This window comes from Bufo bufo, chromosome 5, assembly GCF_905171765.1.
Source record: "Bufo bufo chromosome 5, aBufBuf1.1, whole genome shotgun sequence".
Classification (NCBI taxonomy): Eukaryota; Metazoa; Chordata; class Amphibia; order Anura; family Bufonidae; genus Bufo; species Bufo bufo.
This window is the reverse complement of record NC_053393.1, coordinates 356,526,844-356,544,893: the sequence shown is the minus strand read 5'-3', so window position 1 is coordinate 356,544,893 and position 18,050 is coordinate 356,526,844.

Below are 18,050 nucleotides of genomic sequence, written 5' to 3'. Positions count from 1 at the left end.
CCCGTTCCGTACTGTAGGTTGCGGACCAGCGTCCGTGTTTCGCAGATCCGCAATTTGCGGTCGTGTGCATGAGCCCTTAGACCGAACACTTTTGTCTGGAAAAGCTGCTCCAGTTCTCCTCCTGGAGTCAGACTGAGACTTTTTTCAGAAAAAGTCTCAATGATAAATCTGAAGTGAAACTCATTAACATAGCTAACCAGGCCCGCTTCCCCACCCACGTTACAAAACTGGAGTGAGTGGTGTAAAAATGCAAAAAGTCGCAAAAAAAGCCCTATTTTTGCGACATTTTGACGCCAGCATTCTGGAGTGAAGGTATGATAAATCAGGGCCAATGTGTGAAAGCACCCTCAGGGTACCTGCATACAGCGCAGATTTGCACGCATGAACTCCGCACTAAAACTGCATAAAAAACATGAATAAATCCACACTATTTATTGTGTTTTTTTTTTTTATGTGTGCAGTTTTTATGTGGTTTTATTGCTGATTTTGGTGTGGATTTTCTGTTTATTTTAACAACCCCATTGAAGTCTACGGGGAAAACCACTCTACAGAAGATGTGGAATCGCACAAACAATTGACATGCTGCAGATTTTGAATTCCAATTCCGGCATGTACAAAATAAGCAAAATGTACGTCAGATTTGGCAAATCTCATTCATTATGCTGGTACTATGCTGCACAAAAATCTCACCAGGAACAGCGCCATACATTGGATAGTGGCCATCCTTGGTATTACAGCTCAGTCTCATTCACTTGTGACACAGTGGCTTAAGAAGAGGCCTTTGTACCCACCTGAGAGTCACAGCTGATTAGTGGGGGTGCCAGGAGTCGGATCATCGCCAATCTGATGATGTTGACTTCTCTGCACAACCAAAGATAACACTGTATTGCTGCAGGATCGCAACTAATGAAAGTAAACGGGGTTGCATTGCAACTCGCACGTTGACGTAACCTTGACTCAACTGTTTCAAGAAGTCCAAAACTGCTGAATTCCTTGTGACTTGGGTAAAAAAAAAACAATGGGGGTGTTTATTAAGACTGGCGTTTTAGACGCCGGTCTTAATAACCCCTTGTGCTGGCGGTGGATCCTCTACATCCACCGCCTGTAAACAGGTGTAGAAAATGATAAATGAGACGGGCCTACCCGACCGCCCGCACCACGCCGCCCCTTTATTTAGATCTGGCGTGTATTGGATTTTGGAGAACCATGTACAAGCTGATATCATACGTTGTTTTTTTTAAATTATGAGTCTGCCTATGACTGTGCTTGATGACCTTGGTCAGGGGTGTACCTAGAACAGGCTGGGCCCCATAGCGTTTTGTTTAACTGCCCCCTCCCCACAACACCTCTTCCGCGGCTGGTCAAGACTGTCCCCGCTTGCCATACAACACCCCCACCCATTTAATCATGTAAAAAATATGAAAATAAAACAATAGCGCTGGACAGGAGCGGGGGTCAAGAGCCTACAGTATGCCGCCTTGGCCCTGTATGCCCCCTTGGTGCCCCACACGGTAGTAATTTGCCCTTAATTCCCCCACACAGTAGAATGCTCCCTTGGTTCCCCCTCCTCAATAGTTATGCCCCCTTAGTGGTCCACACAGTAGTTATGCCGGCTTAGTGCCCGACACAATAGTTATGTCCTCTTAGTGCTCCCACTCAGTAGAATGCTCTTTTAGTGTCCACAGTAGAATGCCCCCTTAGTGCCCCCACACAGTAGTTATGCCTCCTTAGTGCCCTTTGTACACTACTCAGCCCAGCAGGGCACAATGATGTCACTGCATCCTACCTACTGCTGAGGAGAGCATAGGATAGAGAATGGGACCCCATCTGTAATGTCTGACGGACACAAATGTAAAGCCCAAAGCTGTCATCCATTACCTCGCCTTCCAGCACACACACAGTAATCATTGCTATGCGGGCACTTAATGGCCGCGTCCTCCCTGCTACTGCAGGCCCCATAGCAGCCACCGCAGCTGATATGGCGGTAGTTCTGCCTCTGACCTTGGTACTTGTGTGCGCTATGCTATGTTTTTAGTTCCATGCTATAGTTTGTGTTCAGTCAGAAAAAATATAAAAGACATTATAACAGCAGACAATATACTGAATGGAGACGTTAGAATAGTTTTCTAATAGCTAAAGTGGAACAATAGCAAATGACTGTTTCATCATATAAGCAAGCGGTTGCCAGTGAAGGGCGTCTTCCTGTGCTCTGCTATCATCTGTTTCATTTGTTTGAAATAGAGCCAATGTTAATGGATGGGAGATGGACTCAATACATCGGTGTACATCTACTATAGCTATGTGATGCGCCCCTTTGCCTTTCATAAGAGGCCTTTTTAAAATTATTAGTTATAATTATTATTCGATTTTTTTCCAGCACGTTTGCAACATTTGTTGATTTTAAGGATGTAATTAAATAGCGAATGATTTTTGCTGCTTATTATTTTTTTTATTTTCCCTCACTGATATAGCGCTGACATATTCCGCAGCACGTTACAGACATTAGCCTCACTCGCTGGGACTCACAAACTAAGTTCCCTATCAGTATGTCTCTTGGAGTGTAGGAGGAAACCGGAATACCTGGGGGAAACGCACGCAAACACGGGGAGAACATATAAACTCCATGCAGATGTTGTCCTGAACTGGCTTAGTTGCCCATAGCAACAAATCGGATTCCACATTTTTCGCAGCTCCTTTGAAAAATGAAAGGTGGTATCTGATTGGTTGCTATGGGCAACTAAGCCAGTTCTACTTTACACCAGTTTGATAAATCTCCCCCTTTATCCATCAACAGGGTTCACACAGGGCAGTTTTTGAGTCGTTATTCCTGCTGGATCATGGAGTGGATTCTTGGGATATTTTTACATTTTTTTCTCAAGTTTGTGGGGTAGATTTATTAAAACCGCATTGTGTATGTCTGTCTTAAAGGGGTTGTTTAAGTGTATAATACTGATGACCCATCTTCAGGATAGGTCTTTGGTATCTAATTAGTGGTGGTCCGACTCCCAGCAACTCAGCTGATCAGCTGTGTGAAGAGACCATGGTATTCTAGTGAGCTCTGTGGCCTCTTCCTAGGCCAATGATGTCACCTTCATTAGTCACATGGCCTAGGCACAGCTCAGTTCCATCCAAGTGAATGGGGCTTATCTGCAATAACAAGCACATGCTCTATCCAATGGACAATGCTGTGCTTCCTATTCTGCGATGAGGCTATGCCCTCTTCAAACAGCTGATCAGCATGGGTGCAAGGGGTTGGACCCCCATTGAAAACATACTAATGACATCCACAGGTTGGGTCATTGGTATGAAACACTTGGAGAACCCCTTTAATGTGTCCTGTGCTGGAGTGAGATGCACTAAATGTATTGCCTGCTGATGCTGTCCATGCACCAGATTGAAATCTACCCCATCTAAGAGCAGAAAAATCAACCCAGCTAAGAGCTGAAAAATCAACCAAGCTAAGAGTTGGGAAATTTACCCCATCTAAGAGTCGGGAAATCTACCCCAGCTAAGAGTCGGGAAATCTACCCCAGCTAAGAGTCTGGAAATCTGCCCCAGCTAAGAGTTGGGAAACCTACCCCAGCTAAGAGTCTGGAAATCTACCCCAGCTACAAGGTGGGAAATCTACCCCATCTAAGATTCGGGAAATCTACCCCAGCTAAGAGTTGGGTAATCTACCCAGCTAAGAGTTGGGTAATCTACCCAGCTAAGAGTTGGGAAACCTACCCAAGCTTGAGTTGAGAAATCTACCCCATCTAAGAGTCGGGAAATCTACCCCAGCTAAGAGTTGGGTAATCTACCCCAGCTAAGAGTTGGGAAATCTACCCAGCTAAATGTTGGATAACCTATGCAAGCTAAGAGTTGGGAAATCGACCCCATCTAAGAGTCGGGAAATCTACCCCAGCTAAGAGTTGGGTAATCTACCCCAGCTAAGAGTTGGGAAATCTACCCAGCTAAATGTTGGGAAACCTACCCAAGCTAAGAGTTGGGAAATCGACCCCATCTAAGAGTTGGGAAATCTACCCAGCTAAAAGTTGGGAAACCTATTCAAGCTAAGAGTTGGGAAATCTACCCCAGCTAAGAGTTGGGAAATCGACCCCAGCTAGGAGTTGGGAAATCGACCCCAGCTAGGAGCTGGAGTAAATTTCATGTGTAATATACACACTTTTCTGATCAGTCAGGTCACAGAGCTCACTCCCATGGCCCACCTCCTCCCACCCACCAAAACAGTTACAGTGTCGAAAAAGACTAAAAAGTCACACATTTTGTTGCAAAAGGGCACTTGAAGTAAAACTGGAGTTCAGCCATAGTAAATGTCCCCTCTATGTGTTCATAGACATATGGGGGAAATCCAGTGCAGTACTACAACTGGTAGCACCTGTGCTGATGATGGACTGTTTAGTAGGGACTATTTTCTGTGTTATCTAATAATGTGATATTTCAACTTGGTGGCTCACCTCCCTTCTGCACTATGTACAGTACAAGGTGCTCTGACTGTATGATTCACCTCGTTCATATAATAATATCGAATTGATTTATAACTGTAGACAGGCACACTTCATTTGGAGGAATCCAGAGAGACCTTATCCATGTCACTCAAATCTTTAATTTATTAATTAATCATATATATAAAATAATATAATATAAAATACATAAAAAAATAAAAATATATACACAGTGTGACACAGTGAAGGGTATGGTCTGGGACGACAGGTATTTTCCTCCCAGTGTGTGCTGCTGGGCTGATTTGCAGCCAGGTGGGGTCAAACACCGGACTGGATTTTAAGTGCCGGTCCGGGTTTTGACAACACCTAGCTGTCCTTAAAAGACAGCTGGGCTCAGCAGCAAGTTTCCTCTGTTTTGGGATCTGAGGCATGTGCCGTGCTAGAGGGCTGAGAGCCGCACGCTGGGAGACAGGCCCCCTAGGGCCTGCTGTGGACCGCTAGGGATAAAACGGCCAACAAGGTGATATTTTTGTTCTATGGACTTTGCATTGTGTGAACTAACACCAAGACTGTACAGAGCAGTTTTACTTTTGTCTTACATGTGAATAAACACTGAAGTTTTGCTTTACAAACTTACTTTCGCCTATGTACTGCGCCAACTTACCCTGCCTACCAGAGCAAATCCCCACAACAGATAATATATAAAAAACGTTATAAAACTTATAAAAAGTTATTGTGTAAAATATATGAATTGCAATTCATTAATTGTATTATACAGAGAGAGGCTGCTTATTTCTCTTCACTTCCCTCTATATGTAAAATTGTTGACGGGAATAACTGAAGGACATAAGTAGAAGCAACCTTGAGTAAGGGTACTTTCACAATAGCGTTTATCTTTTACGGTATTTAGTTCTGTCCTAGGGGCTCAATACCTGAAAAAAACTCATTCGTTTCCGGATGACACCGGAGAGACGGATCCAGTATTTCAATGCATTGGTCAGACGGATCCGCATCCGGATCTGTCTGATTGGTCAGACGGATCCGCATCCGGATCCGTCTGACAAATAAATCCGTTTGCGTCCGGATTGCCGGATCTGGCAGGCAGTTGTGGCAACGGAACTGCCTGCCGGAATCCTCTGACGCAAGTGTGAAAGTACCCTTATACTCAAGGTTGCTTCTACTTTGCTTCTTACTTTTTTATTTTTTCGTTCACATAGCCCTATGTATTTTCTTCATGGACAAGATGCATATTTTTAATGGCACCATTTAATTTACCATGCCTTGTATTGAAAGAAAATTCTTTGTGGGGTAAAATTGAAAAAAAACAACACTATTCCACCAAGGTTTTGGGGGTTTTGACATTACAGCGTTCAATGTGCGTTACAATTTACCTGAAGTCCTTATTCTGCAGCTCAGCAGGAGTAAAGCAATACCAAATTTGTATCGTTTTTATTTTGTTTTATTACAAGCTGTAGAGGTCTGGTTGTAATACACGCTTGTAGCACTCTGCTACAAGCGTGTATTACATTGAAGAAGCTGAAAGCTGGCAGGGAGCGCTTTTTCTTATGTAAGATCGCCACCTACTGGCTTTAAAATGAAATGTCAGCCTGAAGGCTGGGAAGTAACCTCTTCCTGCCTTGACTGTGGCAGAAAGGGGTTAATTCACTTAAAGTAAACAAACAAAAAAAATAAAAAAATAAATGTAAAAGATATATTAATAGTTACTAGTATTAGCAATAGTAATTAGACTGCATACACACCTATACAAACATCCCGGCCGTTTTTCGTTCATAAAAAAATATATATATACAGGGTGGGCCATTTATATGGATACACCTTAATAAAATGGGAATGGTTGGTAATATTAACTTCCTGTTTGTGGCACATTAGTATATGTGAGGGGGGAAACTTTTCAAGATGGGTGGTGACCATGGCGGCCATTTTGAAGTCGGCCATTTTGAATCCAACTTTTGTTTTTTCAATAGGAAGAGGGTCATATGACACATCAAACTTATTGGGAATTTCACACGAAAAACAATGGTGTGCTTGGTTTTAACGTAACTTTATTCTTTCTTGAGTTATTTACAAGTTTCTCTTTGTTTACAGCCATTGACATGTCGCCGAGGTTAACACGTGAGGAGCGGATAGAAATTGTGTTGATGTCTGGTGAACGCAGTAACCGGGTCATTGCAGCAGATTTCAATGCAAGACACCCTACGAGACCACTCATCTCCCATGCTACAGTTAGCAAACTGCTTGCTAAGTTTCGTGAAACTGGTTCAGTGTTGGATTTGCCAAAATGTGGACGCATGAAATCTGTCTCTAATGAAGAAACATCAGTGGCTGTCCTAGCTTCATTCAGCAAGAGCCCACAGCGTAGCACTCGCCGCATGTCACTGGAGAGTGGCATTAGTCGAACATCCCTTCGGCGGATATTAGCTACTTACAAATGGCACCCTTACAAACTCCAGCTACTGCAGCATCCCAACGAGGATGACCCAGATCGGCGCACTGAATTTGCAGAATGGGCGAAACAAAAATTGGAACAGGACCCTCAGTTTACGCAGAAGATTTTGTTCAGTGATGAGGCAAACTTTTATGTGAATGGTGAAGTTAACAAACAAAACCACCGCTATTGGTCTGACACTAACCCACATTGGATAGATCCCTCCAAGACTGTTGGAACAAAAAAATTGATGGTATGGTGTGGTATATGGGGTACAAAGATAGTGGGGCCATTCTTCATCAATGGAAACCTCAAGGCCACTGGATATGCAAAATTGCTACATGATGATGTGTTTCCCTCTTCATGCACTGAAGCTGGCACGTTCCCTGAGTTTTTCCAGCAAGATGGTGCACCACCACATTATGGGTGTCAGGTCCGAGCATTCCTAGATGAACAGTTTCCTGGAAAGTGGATTGGTCGTCGTGGGCCAGTTGAATGGCCCCCAAGGTCTCCCGATCTGACCCCCTTAGACTTTTATCTTTGGGGTCATCTGAAGGCAATTGTCTATGCTGTGAAGATACGAGATGTGCAGCACCTGAAACTACGGATACTGGAATAGAAAAAATGGATTGCGCTGAAGGAGAGTATGCTAAATTAATAAAGTCAAATGTATATTTTTCTTTCTTGTGTAAATCTTCGGTCAAATGGGGTCATCCATATACATCAAACATAACTGCGGTGTAGAAATCTGGAAAAATAGAAACCGCACAATGGTGTAGTACTTCTAGAAAGGAGTATCACCTGGCCGCAGGTTATACTTACAAAACTCAGATAGTAATAAGCGTAGAAAACCGGCTCAGCACTTTCATCCACCCAGGAGCTGCACACCTCAGATGCCGTTCAGTAAGCCGCACAAACGAACAGGATCCGAACCGCTTGTGAGAAAACTTGCACAGGCACAAGCTGGATCTCAAATCAGCAAGATGTTACCAAATTTGCACTCTACAGGGTCTCGGAAGAAGGATATCAACCAATGGTGAAGTACGTACAGCAAGGTTGGATAAAAAGGATTTATTATACTCACAAAAACAGCAGATTTGGGAGCAATTTAAAACAAGTACAAAGTGCCCGACCCAGGTTTCGCCATGATGCTTCGTCTGGGGCGTGCCAGACGAAGGATCATGGCGAAACCCGGGTCGGGCACTTTGTACTTGTTTTAAATTGCTCCCAAATCTGCTGTTTTTGTGAGTATAATAAATCCTTTTTATCCAACCTTGCTGTACGTACTTCACCATTGGTTGATATCCTTCTTCCGAGACCCTGAAGAGTGCAAATTTGGTAACATCTTGCTGATTTTAGATCCAGCTTGTGCCTGTGCAAGTTTTCTCACAAGCGGTTCGGATCCTGTTCGTTTGTGCGGCTTACTGAACGGCATCTGAGGTGGCAGCTCCCGGGTGGATGAAAGTGCTGAGCCGGTTTTCTACGCTTATTACCATCTGAGTTTTGTAAGTATAACCTGCGGCCAGGTGATACTCCTTTCTAGAAGTACTACACCATTGTGCGGTTTCTATTTTTCCAGATTTCTACACCGCAGTTATGTTTGATGTATATGGATGACCCCATTTGACCGAAGATTTACACAAGAAAGAAAAAGATACATTTGACTTTATTATTTTAGCATACTCTCCTGCAGCGCAATCCATTTTTTCTATTTTATTGTGTGGACTTTTTGCTCACTTGTGTCCAGGATTTGGCAGCTCTAGAGGGTTAAATATCTGAACAGAAATTGTACCTTATATTCCTGTACGGATACTGGAAGCCTGTGCTAGCATTTCTCCTGCGGTGTTGCTATCAGTGTGTGAAGAGTGGGAGAAGAGGGTTGCATTGACAATCCAACACAATGGGCAGCACATTGAACACATTTTAGAAGTGGTCAGAAACTTGTAAATAACTCATGAAAGAATAAAGTTGTATTAAAACCAAGCACACCATCGTTTTTCTTGTGAAATTCCCAATAAGTTTGATGTGTCACATGACCCTCTTCCTATTGAAAAAACTAAAGTTGGATTCAAAATGGCCGACTTTAAAATGGCCGCCATGGTCACCACCCATCTTGAAAAGTTTCCCCCCTCACATATACTAATGTCCCACAAACAGGAAGTTAATATCACCAACCATTCCCATTTTATTAAGGTGTATCCATATAAATGGCCCACCCTGTATATATATATATTTATTATATTTATTAGTTTTAGCAATAGTATAGTGGAATTTGTATGTGTAAAATATTCAAACATACACACATTTGTTTATTTAAAAAATCTAGGTATTTGTTTTAGCTATATTTTGTATAGCAAGGTTTTTTCTGCATAAAATATACAAACACACAAAAATGTAAAAAAAAAAAAGAAAATGTCCAAATTTCCCTCAAGATGAATACCTTAGGCGAATAACATTAAAAAAAAAGTCACTTTAAAGGGGCTTGTAACGTTTTGGTGCGGTGCAACAGTTTTCTGGTAGTATAGTGCCATATGACCAGCAATAGAAAAATAGGCGGCCAAAATCCCAAATGCTCCAGTCTTTTAAAGTCTTAAAGCGGGCCCAGCCAGTAGATAAATTACATAAATAGTGTCCATTTTCAGGGTACAAGCATACGGGAATGGTTTTAGAAATGTTTTGTCTTTAAACCTTTTGTAAAAGAAAAAAAATTGATAAGGCTACTTTCACACTAGCGTTCAGGTGTCCGCTCGTGCGCTCCGTTTGAAGGGTCTTACAAGCGGCCCCGAACGCATCCGTCTGGCCCTAATGCATTCTCAGTGGAGGCGGATCCACTGAGAATGCATCCGCCTGCCAGCGCTCAGCCTCCGCTCCGCTCAGTGAGCGGACACCTGAACGCTGCTTGCAGCGTTCGGGTGTCCGCCTGGCCGTGCGGAGGCGAGCGGAAACGTCCAGACTTACAATGTAAGTCAATGGGGACGGATCCGCTTGAAGATGACACCATATGGCTTAATCTTCAAGCGGATCCGTCCCCCATTGACTTTCAATGTAAAGTCTGGACGGATCCGCTCAGGCTACTTTCAGACTTAGAAATTTTTCTAAGTTATAATGCAGTCGGATCCGTTCTGAACGGATGCAAACGTCTGCATTATCGGAGCGGATCCGTCTGATGTTTCATCAGACTGACCCGCTCCGAACGCTAGTGTGAAAGTAGCCTTAGAAAGGAAAAAAAAAAAATTTTCAAACTTTTTACAGTTTTTCTTTAAATATTTTAAAAAAAATATTATATCCATCATCTAATGGCACAAAAGAAAGTTCTAAGGCACCCCGTGAAAAATAATATAAAATACATGTAGTTGAAAAACTGGTCTGGTAAGGAAGGGGGAAGGAAGTGGTTAAAAAAAAATAATGTTTGAAAAATATAAAAATTTTCTTTGATTCCCCATTTTCTAACAGCCAGAACTATATTTTGGTCTACACAGCTGTATCAGGACTTTTTTTTTGCAGAACAAACTGTAGTTTTTAGTGGTACCATTTTTGGGGTGCATACACCTTTTTAATCACTGTTAATAAACTTTTTGGGTTGACAAGGTAACTAACAAATGTGAAACGTGTTTTTATTGTATTTTCCAGTACGACGTTCAGCGAGCAGGACATTTAAATAAATATTTTAATAGTTCAGACATTTTTGAATGTAGCAATACCTGATATGTTTTTTTTATTGTTTATATATATTTTTATATGTAAAACTGGGAGGGTGATTTAAAAATGTATTTTTGTGAGTTTATTGAAACTTTTTTTTTACTTAATAACTTTTAGCTCCCTTGCTCCTTTAGTCAACTGAGAACTGTCTGGAGTTCTTTACCTGCTTCTCTATGATCACTACAGCAGCACTGAGTGATGGGGAAGAGAGCAGTAAAGATACTGAGCATGTCAGTCCACCACTGAATGCGAGAAAATGGACCAGAAGGATAAACAGCAGGGGGCGCTAACAGAGAGGAAAATATGTGCATAAAAAACAATATCTTAACTGCATGTATGTTGTAAACCTACTTCATTTGCAATGAAATTCATTGCATAGTAATACCTTTCATGGGATAACTCCTTTAACACAAGTCTTTGTGTGTGTCTTTCTTTACAAAATAGCACTAACACTTGATGGTTGCAAAAACATAGGTGGTAAAATAAGCTTGATGGTTGCATAAAACGGTTGATGGCAATAAATATTTGAATGCTAAATCTACTTTGCAGTTCTCTTCATGGGTGGTCCATCACTGGGACCGAGGGCCATGCAATATTCCAATAGTCCACTGAGAGATGTGTTGCACCCAAAGTGACTTCTGGCTTTCACCTGTACTTTGGTGCCACTGTGAGTTCTCAGAGAAGCTATCCCCTATGCACATCCTATCCCACCTAAGCATTACTTGCCTGTTTGCACCAGCTACCAGTCTTTCTACTCAGTGTCTCATGACATCTTTGCAACTTCAAAGTCAGAATCTGTTAAAGAATATGCCTCAACAAACCACGGTAGTGAATATGCACATTACCAACTCTCTGCATCACAGGAGTATAGTTCAGACAATCACAAGGCCACATAGTCTCAGTCCAAGGGCACCATTTCTTAAAGTGTTACTCGCACTTAAGAAATGTATGGCATATCCACAGGCCAGTTCCTTCTATACAAGTATAGCAGAGCGAGCTACTGTATGCTGCATCTCACAAGTAACAGACAACTGCGCAATGCAGTTTCACTTATATGGGAATTATGAAAACAATGTAATGGGTGGGGGTCCTACGGCTGGTGGCTGTTAACTATCAGGTAGGTGGGACCCTCACTGATCACAAGAATGTGTGTGCCGTACCCTGTGGAGCCCACCTGAAATGGACGGAGCTGTTTGTCGAAAATGGGCTCCACATTGTATGGGGCCCCCGCTCTCATGATCCTTGGGGTTTCCAGTGGTAGGACTCCCACCAATCTGATAGTTATCCCTTATCCTGTGGATAGTTATGACCAGAATATTCCTTTAATTTCAACTTCTCACAGGTAAATGTTAATAAACCAGCTTCAGTTTGTCACTGGTTAGCTAGCTCACTTTCAGGACCGAATCACAGACCAGTCTGACCGCACAGCCCAGAGAGTTTCACACAGCCAAACAATCTACAATCACTATGTCTCGCTATGACAATATTCCAGATTTGCTATGCTGTACCACTCTATAACTTCTCAGACTATGCATCCTTGCTAGAACACGCTTGACAGTTAACTCACTGGGCAGTTTCTACTCAGACGCACTATCACTCCACTCAGCTTTCAGCCTGCATATTGGTTCCTCAGTGTATAATCTCATTCTCTCTCTCAAGCCAAAAACAGGCCTCCTAGGCACTTGATGTGGTTCCACTGCACACTCACAGTCTTGTACCAAACAATGCAATTACAACAGTTCTCTTTTGTCCCCTCCTACTGTAGCAAACCCCTGAGGAGCCAGAGTGGAGAATGGGAGTGTTAATGGCTCCGACTGTCATAACCAATCACAGTGGCTTTCCTCACACTGTTGCACCCAAGGGCCATTTAGTGAAAGAAGGATGCACCCTTACTTCCCCCGAGGCACACCTTGGTTCTGGGGCTCCTGTCTGATGGTAATTGGGATGCCCATGATGGTAAATGTCTGTATGGATGCATGGCAGGATGTGTACAGTACACTGGCCAGCATATGGTGTAGGAGTCAGAAACCAGGCCAAAGGTAGAAGAATAAATATCTTTACTGTACTGAGAAATGAAAGGTGTAGTACATTACGCTATAGCAGTCACAGTTCCAGCTGTACACAGTGCAATTCTCTTCCAGATAGGGATTTGTGGATTTAGGCAAGGATGGGAATTATGGTCCTCTTTCTACATTGTCTTGCTAAAGTCTCTCTCGGTAGAATCTATGGCTGGCAGCAGTACCTTGGTAATAATGGCTGTATTGTCGACTGAGGGATACATGGTCTTGATAGCACATCTGGCCAGGATGTGTTTAAAGGAAACCTGTCATGTGGGTAATTGAATATAATATAACTCATTATATACAATTATTAACTGTTAAAAAGTACCTTAGATTTATTCACTTAGTGGTGTGACAACGGGTTAGCCTAATAATATACACGTAAAGAAGCCACGCGCCGCATGCTAATGAGCTGATTTGAGTCCACTGTGACGCATAACTTTGATTTGAGTCCAGTGTTTTTTCTATTGAGCACTGTAGCCACTCCCCTAGTCACTTGTTCAGACGCTCAAAATCCAGCACGCTGTCTGACTAGTGTTATGACTCCCATTCAAACATCATAAAGTAAACTGCACATGCGTCGGGGATATACTGGCGCGGTCTAGCCTCACTTCCGGTAAACCAGTAGAAGCGGGAGTTATTTGCTGTGATTACACAACAACTTGAAGTTTCTGGAAAGAAAATAACTGGCACATGCGCGTTGTATAAGAAAGAAGGCTGGAAGAGTGGCGTTACTGCGCGCATGCGCGGGATTTGAAACGAGACTTCGGAGCCACAATAAAAATAAAAAAGAGCTGTAGATAATAAGAAGATGAAAAATGGGGCATGATTTGTGACGTCATTCGTTCATTTTAATAATTGGCAGGAAAATGAATAACAAGGAATGCAAAGGTACTATATTACTAATGTGAAAAAAGGGGGAGGAATATACTATTGAAATTAGTCATTATAATAAGGGCTAGTTTGTTCATGGGGTGATAAACACATAACAGGTTCCCTTTAAGTGTGAAGGGTGTATTAACGGTGTCCTTCACAGCAACAAAGTCTGAATCGCTGTAGTACCCGGTTACCTTACTGACCCATATGCTTGGCCATGCAGATTCCAAGTTCTCCAATTCTCTCATTCTCTTTCTCTTGCAGTAATTCACAGAGAGATCTTTTAGTCTCTTGAGCTTTCTGGGCCTGAGAAGAGGGTCATAAGGCACAGTTTGCTCCATCACGGAACTCTCCCCTAAGACTGACTAACTGAACTGGGGGCATATCTTAGATCTTCACCCAACCTCCTGCAAAGGGCTGAACCAGGAGTATTTACCGCGGTGTTAAAATAACAAACCATTTGCAGATACCCCCTGCTATTCCTGCTGCCCAGGTATTATAACATTCTGAAATTGTGTGCCACAGTGTACCATGATCCACCAGCTCGCTGCAACTCAGAACACAAATGTACATTACAGCATATGTATGATATATGTACTGTATACACATCTGAAACATTTTCAGCAAATTTCTGTTATGTACCCACTTACAACTTACTAGATATTATTGTGGTCATTTATCATTTGAGGTTGTTTTTGTGTCCGTTTTAAGTCTGGCTTTGTTTTGTGTGCCTGCACCAAACCTTTTGAGGTTCGGTTCATTTCAGGTGCGCTAAATTTTTCAAAAGATTCGGTTCTGACCCAAATCGATTCTACCTGAATCAAAGCTATTATGGTCAGCGTGCCCAGGGAGATAATTCTTTCCAGCATACCCCCCCGCCCCCCTTGGGGTAATTGGGTGTTTTGGCTGGAGTCATCGTTATCATAATCACCCTGCTCCTCCAGCACTGACTCCCACTTCTCCTCCAGTAGCAGCTCCTCTTCCATGGGAGTTTCTCCTTGTGGGTCCCTAACGGCTTCCGGTGGGGGCATTAAGATGCATTAGCTGTTTATCTTCCGCTGTTGTCCCTTTTTGCATAGGAGGGAGCTTCTGTTCTAACATACCGTAAATATCAGAGCTACATGATTTACCCCTCAGCGCCTCCATGCTGTTCCACGGGGGTCTCCTCCAGTATCCTCTTCTCCTCCTTGTGACTTTGTGAGCAAGGTCTGGAATCGACCGAAATGTCAGAGATTTAATAGTCACCCACACACGAAGGCATTTTGTCTGAATTTGCCAATGTTAAATGGAGGATATGTCATAATAAAAAAATATTTTACTTGCATCTAACTTTAAGAGTGCAGTAGTATTTTTTCTAATATCATTCATCCCACTGTTGTCCCTACTGACAAATTTTGTGAATTCTTTCAAGGGCTTCAGCACGGATGAGCTGACACTGCCTGACCTTGAAGCAACACATGCTCCCTGCTGTGGTAGTCTGGTGAATGAGAAATCATTTAAGGCTTTATGCTGCTGATACAGATGCTCTAGCAACATTGAATTCCACCAAGTTGGAGTGTTGCAGAATAAGCGGTGTAACGGCAGATTGTTTTGTCGTTGCAAATCCAGGAGGGCATTACTTGCCACTTAAGAATGGCTGAAATGTGAAGACAGTCTCCTCGACATTGCCTGCTCCATCGGCAAGCCAGTGTACTTTTTCAAAAAGCATTGCATGACTAGTTTTATCACTTTTGCCATGCAGGGAGCATGTGTTCTTTCCTCCAGGTTCAGTGCATCAATATAGTTATGTTTTAAGCCCACACTGTGTCCCCTCACGGTAATTATGCCCATATTGTGCCCCTTCACAGTAGTTATGCCCACACTGTGCCTCCTCACAGTAGATGTGCCCCTATAACAGTGTTTATGCCCCTTCACAGTAGTAATGCCCGCTCTGTGCCCATTTCACTATATTAATGCTCACATTGTGCCCCTTAGTGTTAAAAAAATAAAAAAGAACAGGAAACACTAACCTTGTCCTTTTCCTAATGATCAGATCACCTCCAGCACTCCCCTGCAGACACAATCGCACTGTAGCACTGTGTGGGAGGAGTGCACAGGCAGATTCCTGGGCTGCATGCTCCTCCTACACAGTCCAGCAGTGCAATCTGTGCCTGCAGGGCTGATTGGTGAAGCAGGTATCCGTCTGCTTCCTGCTTCACCATTCAGCCCTACAGGCACAGAGTGAGCCGGCCTGAAGGAGGGAAGGAGCACAGGGAGATGAGCAGTTAGTAAGTGAAAGGACTGCCGCCTCCCTGGGCCTCTAGCAATGAGCGCCCCCTTTTGAAGGCGCAGCACTATGAAGTGCCTTTTGCGCTGTGGCATTAGAAGAATTTTGATATCTCTGACTTTTAGTCTAGCCACACTGTCTGTTACTCTGTAATTCCTCTAGCGCCGTTCTATGGAAACAGTAGGTTTAACCACCTCAGCCCCCAGTGCTTAAACACCCTGAAAGACCAGGCCACTTTTTACACTTCTGACCTACACTACTTTCACCGTTTATTGCTCGGTCATGCAACTTACCACCCAAATGAATTTTACCTCCTTTTCTTCTCACTAATAGAGCTTTCATTTGGTGGTATTTCATTGCTGCTGACATTTTTACTTTTTTTGTTATTAATCGAAATTTAACGATTTTTTTGCAGAAAAATGACATTTTTCACTTTCAGTTGTAAAATTTTGCAAAAAAAAACGACATCCATATATAAATTTTGCTCTAAATTTATTGTTCTACATGTCTTTAAAAAAAAAAATGGTTTGGGTAAAAGTTATAGTGTTTACAAACTATGGTACAAAAATGTGAATTTCCGCTTTTTGAAGCAGCTCTGACTTTCTGAGCACCTGTCATGTTTCCTGAGGTTCTACAATGGCCAGACAGTACAAACACCCCACAAATGACCCCATTTCGGAAAGTAGACACCCTAAGGTATTCGCTGATGGGCATAGTGAGTTCATAGAACTTTTTATTTTTTGTCACAAGTTAGCGGAAAATGATGATTTTTTCTTTTTTTTTTCTTTTCTTACAAAGTCTCATATTCCACTAACTTGTGACAAAAAATAAAAACTTCCATGAACTCACTATGCCCATCAGCGAATACCTTGGGGTGTCTTCTTTCCAAAATGGGATCACTTGTGGGATAGTTATACTGCCCTGGCATTCTAGGGGCCCAAATGTGTAGTAAGGAGTTTGAAATCAAATTCTGTAAAAAATGGCCGGTGAAATCCGAAAGGTGCTCTTTGGAATATGGGCCCCTTTGCCCACCTAGGCTGCAAAAAAGTGTCACACATGTGGTATCTCCGTATTCAGGAGAAGTTGGGGAATGTGTTTTGGGGTGTCATTTTACATATACCCATGCTGGGTGAGAGAAATATCTTGGCAAAAGACAACTTTGTATAAAAAAATGGGAAAAGTTGTCTTTTGCCAAGATATTTCTCTCACCCAGCATGGGTATATGTAAAAATGACACCCCAAAACACATTCCCCAACTTCTCCTGAATACGTAGATACCAGATGTGTGACACTTTTTTGCAGCCTAGGTGGGCAAAGGGGCCCATATTCCAAAGAGCACCTTTCGGATTTCACAGGTCATTTTTTACAGAATTTGATTTCAAACTCCTTACCACACATTTGGGCCCCTAGAATGCCAGGGCAGTATAACTACCCCACAAGTGACCCCATTTTGGAAAGAAGACACCCCAAGGTATTCGCTGATGGGCATAGTGAGTTCATGGAAGTTTTTATTTTTTGTCACAAGTTAGTGGAATATGAGACTTTGTAAAAAAATAAATAAAAAAAAAAAAATCATCATTTTCCACTAACTTGTGACAAAAAATAAAAAATTCTAGGAACTCGCCATGCCCCTCACGGAATACCTTGGGGTGTCTTCTTTCCAAAATGGGGTCACTTGTGGGGTAGTTATACTGCCCTGGCATTCTAGGGGCCCAAATGTGTGGTAAGGAGTTTGAAATCAAATTCTGTAAAAAAATGGCCGGTGAAATCCGAAAGGTGCTCTTTGGAATGTGGGCCCCTTTGCCCACCTAGGCTGCAAAAAAGTGTCACACATCTGGTATCTTCGTATTCAGGAGAAGTTGGGGAATGTGTTTTGGGGTGTCATTTTACATATACCCATGCTGGGTGAGATAAATATCTTGGTCAAATGCCAACTTTGTATAAAAAAATTGGAAAAGTTGTCTTTTGCCAAGATATTTCTCTCACCCAGCATGGGTATATGTAAAATGACACCCCAAAACACATTCCCCAACTTCTCCTGAGTACGGAGATACCACATGTGTGACACTTTTTTGAAGCCTAGGTGGGCAAAGGGGCCCATATTCCAAAGAGCACCTTTCGGATTTCACCGGTCATTTTTTACACATTTTGATTTCAAACTTCTTACCACACATTTGGGCCCCTAGAATGCCAGGGCAGTATAACTACCCCACAAGTGACCCCATTTTGGAAAGAAGACACCCCAAGGTATTTCGTGA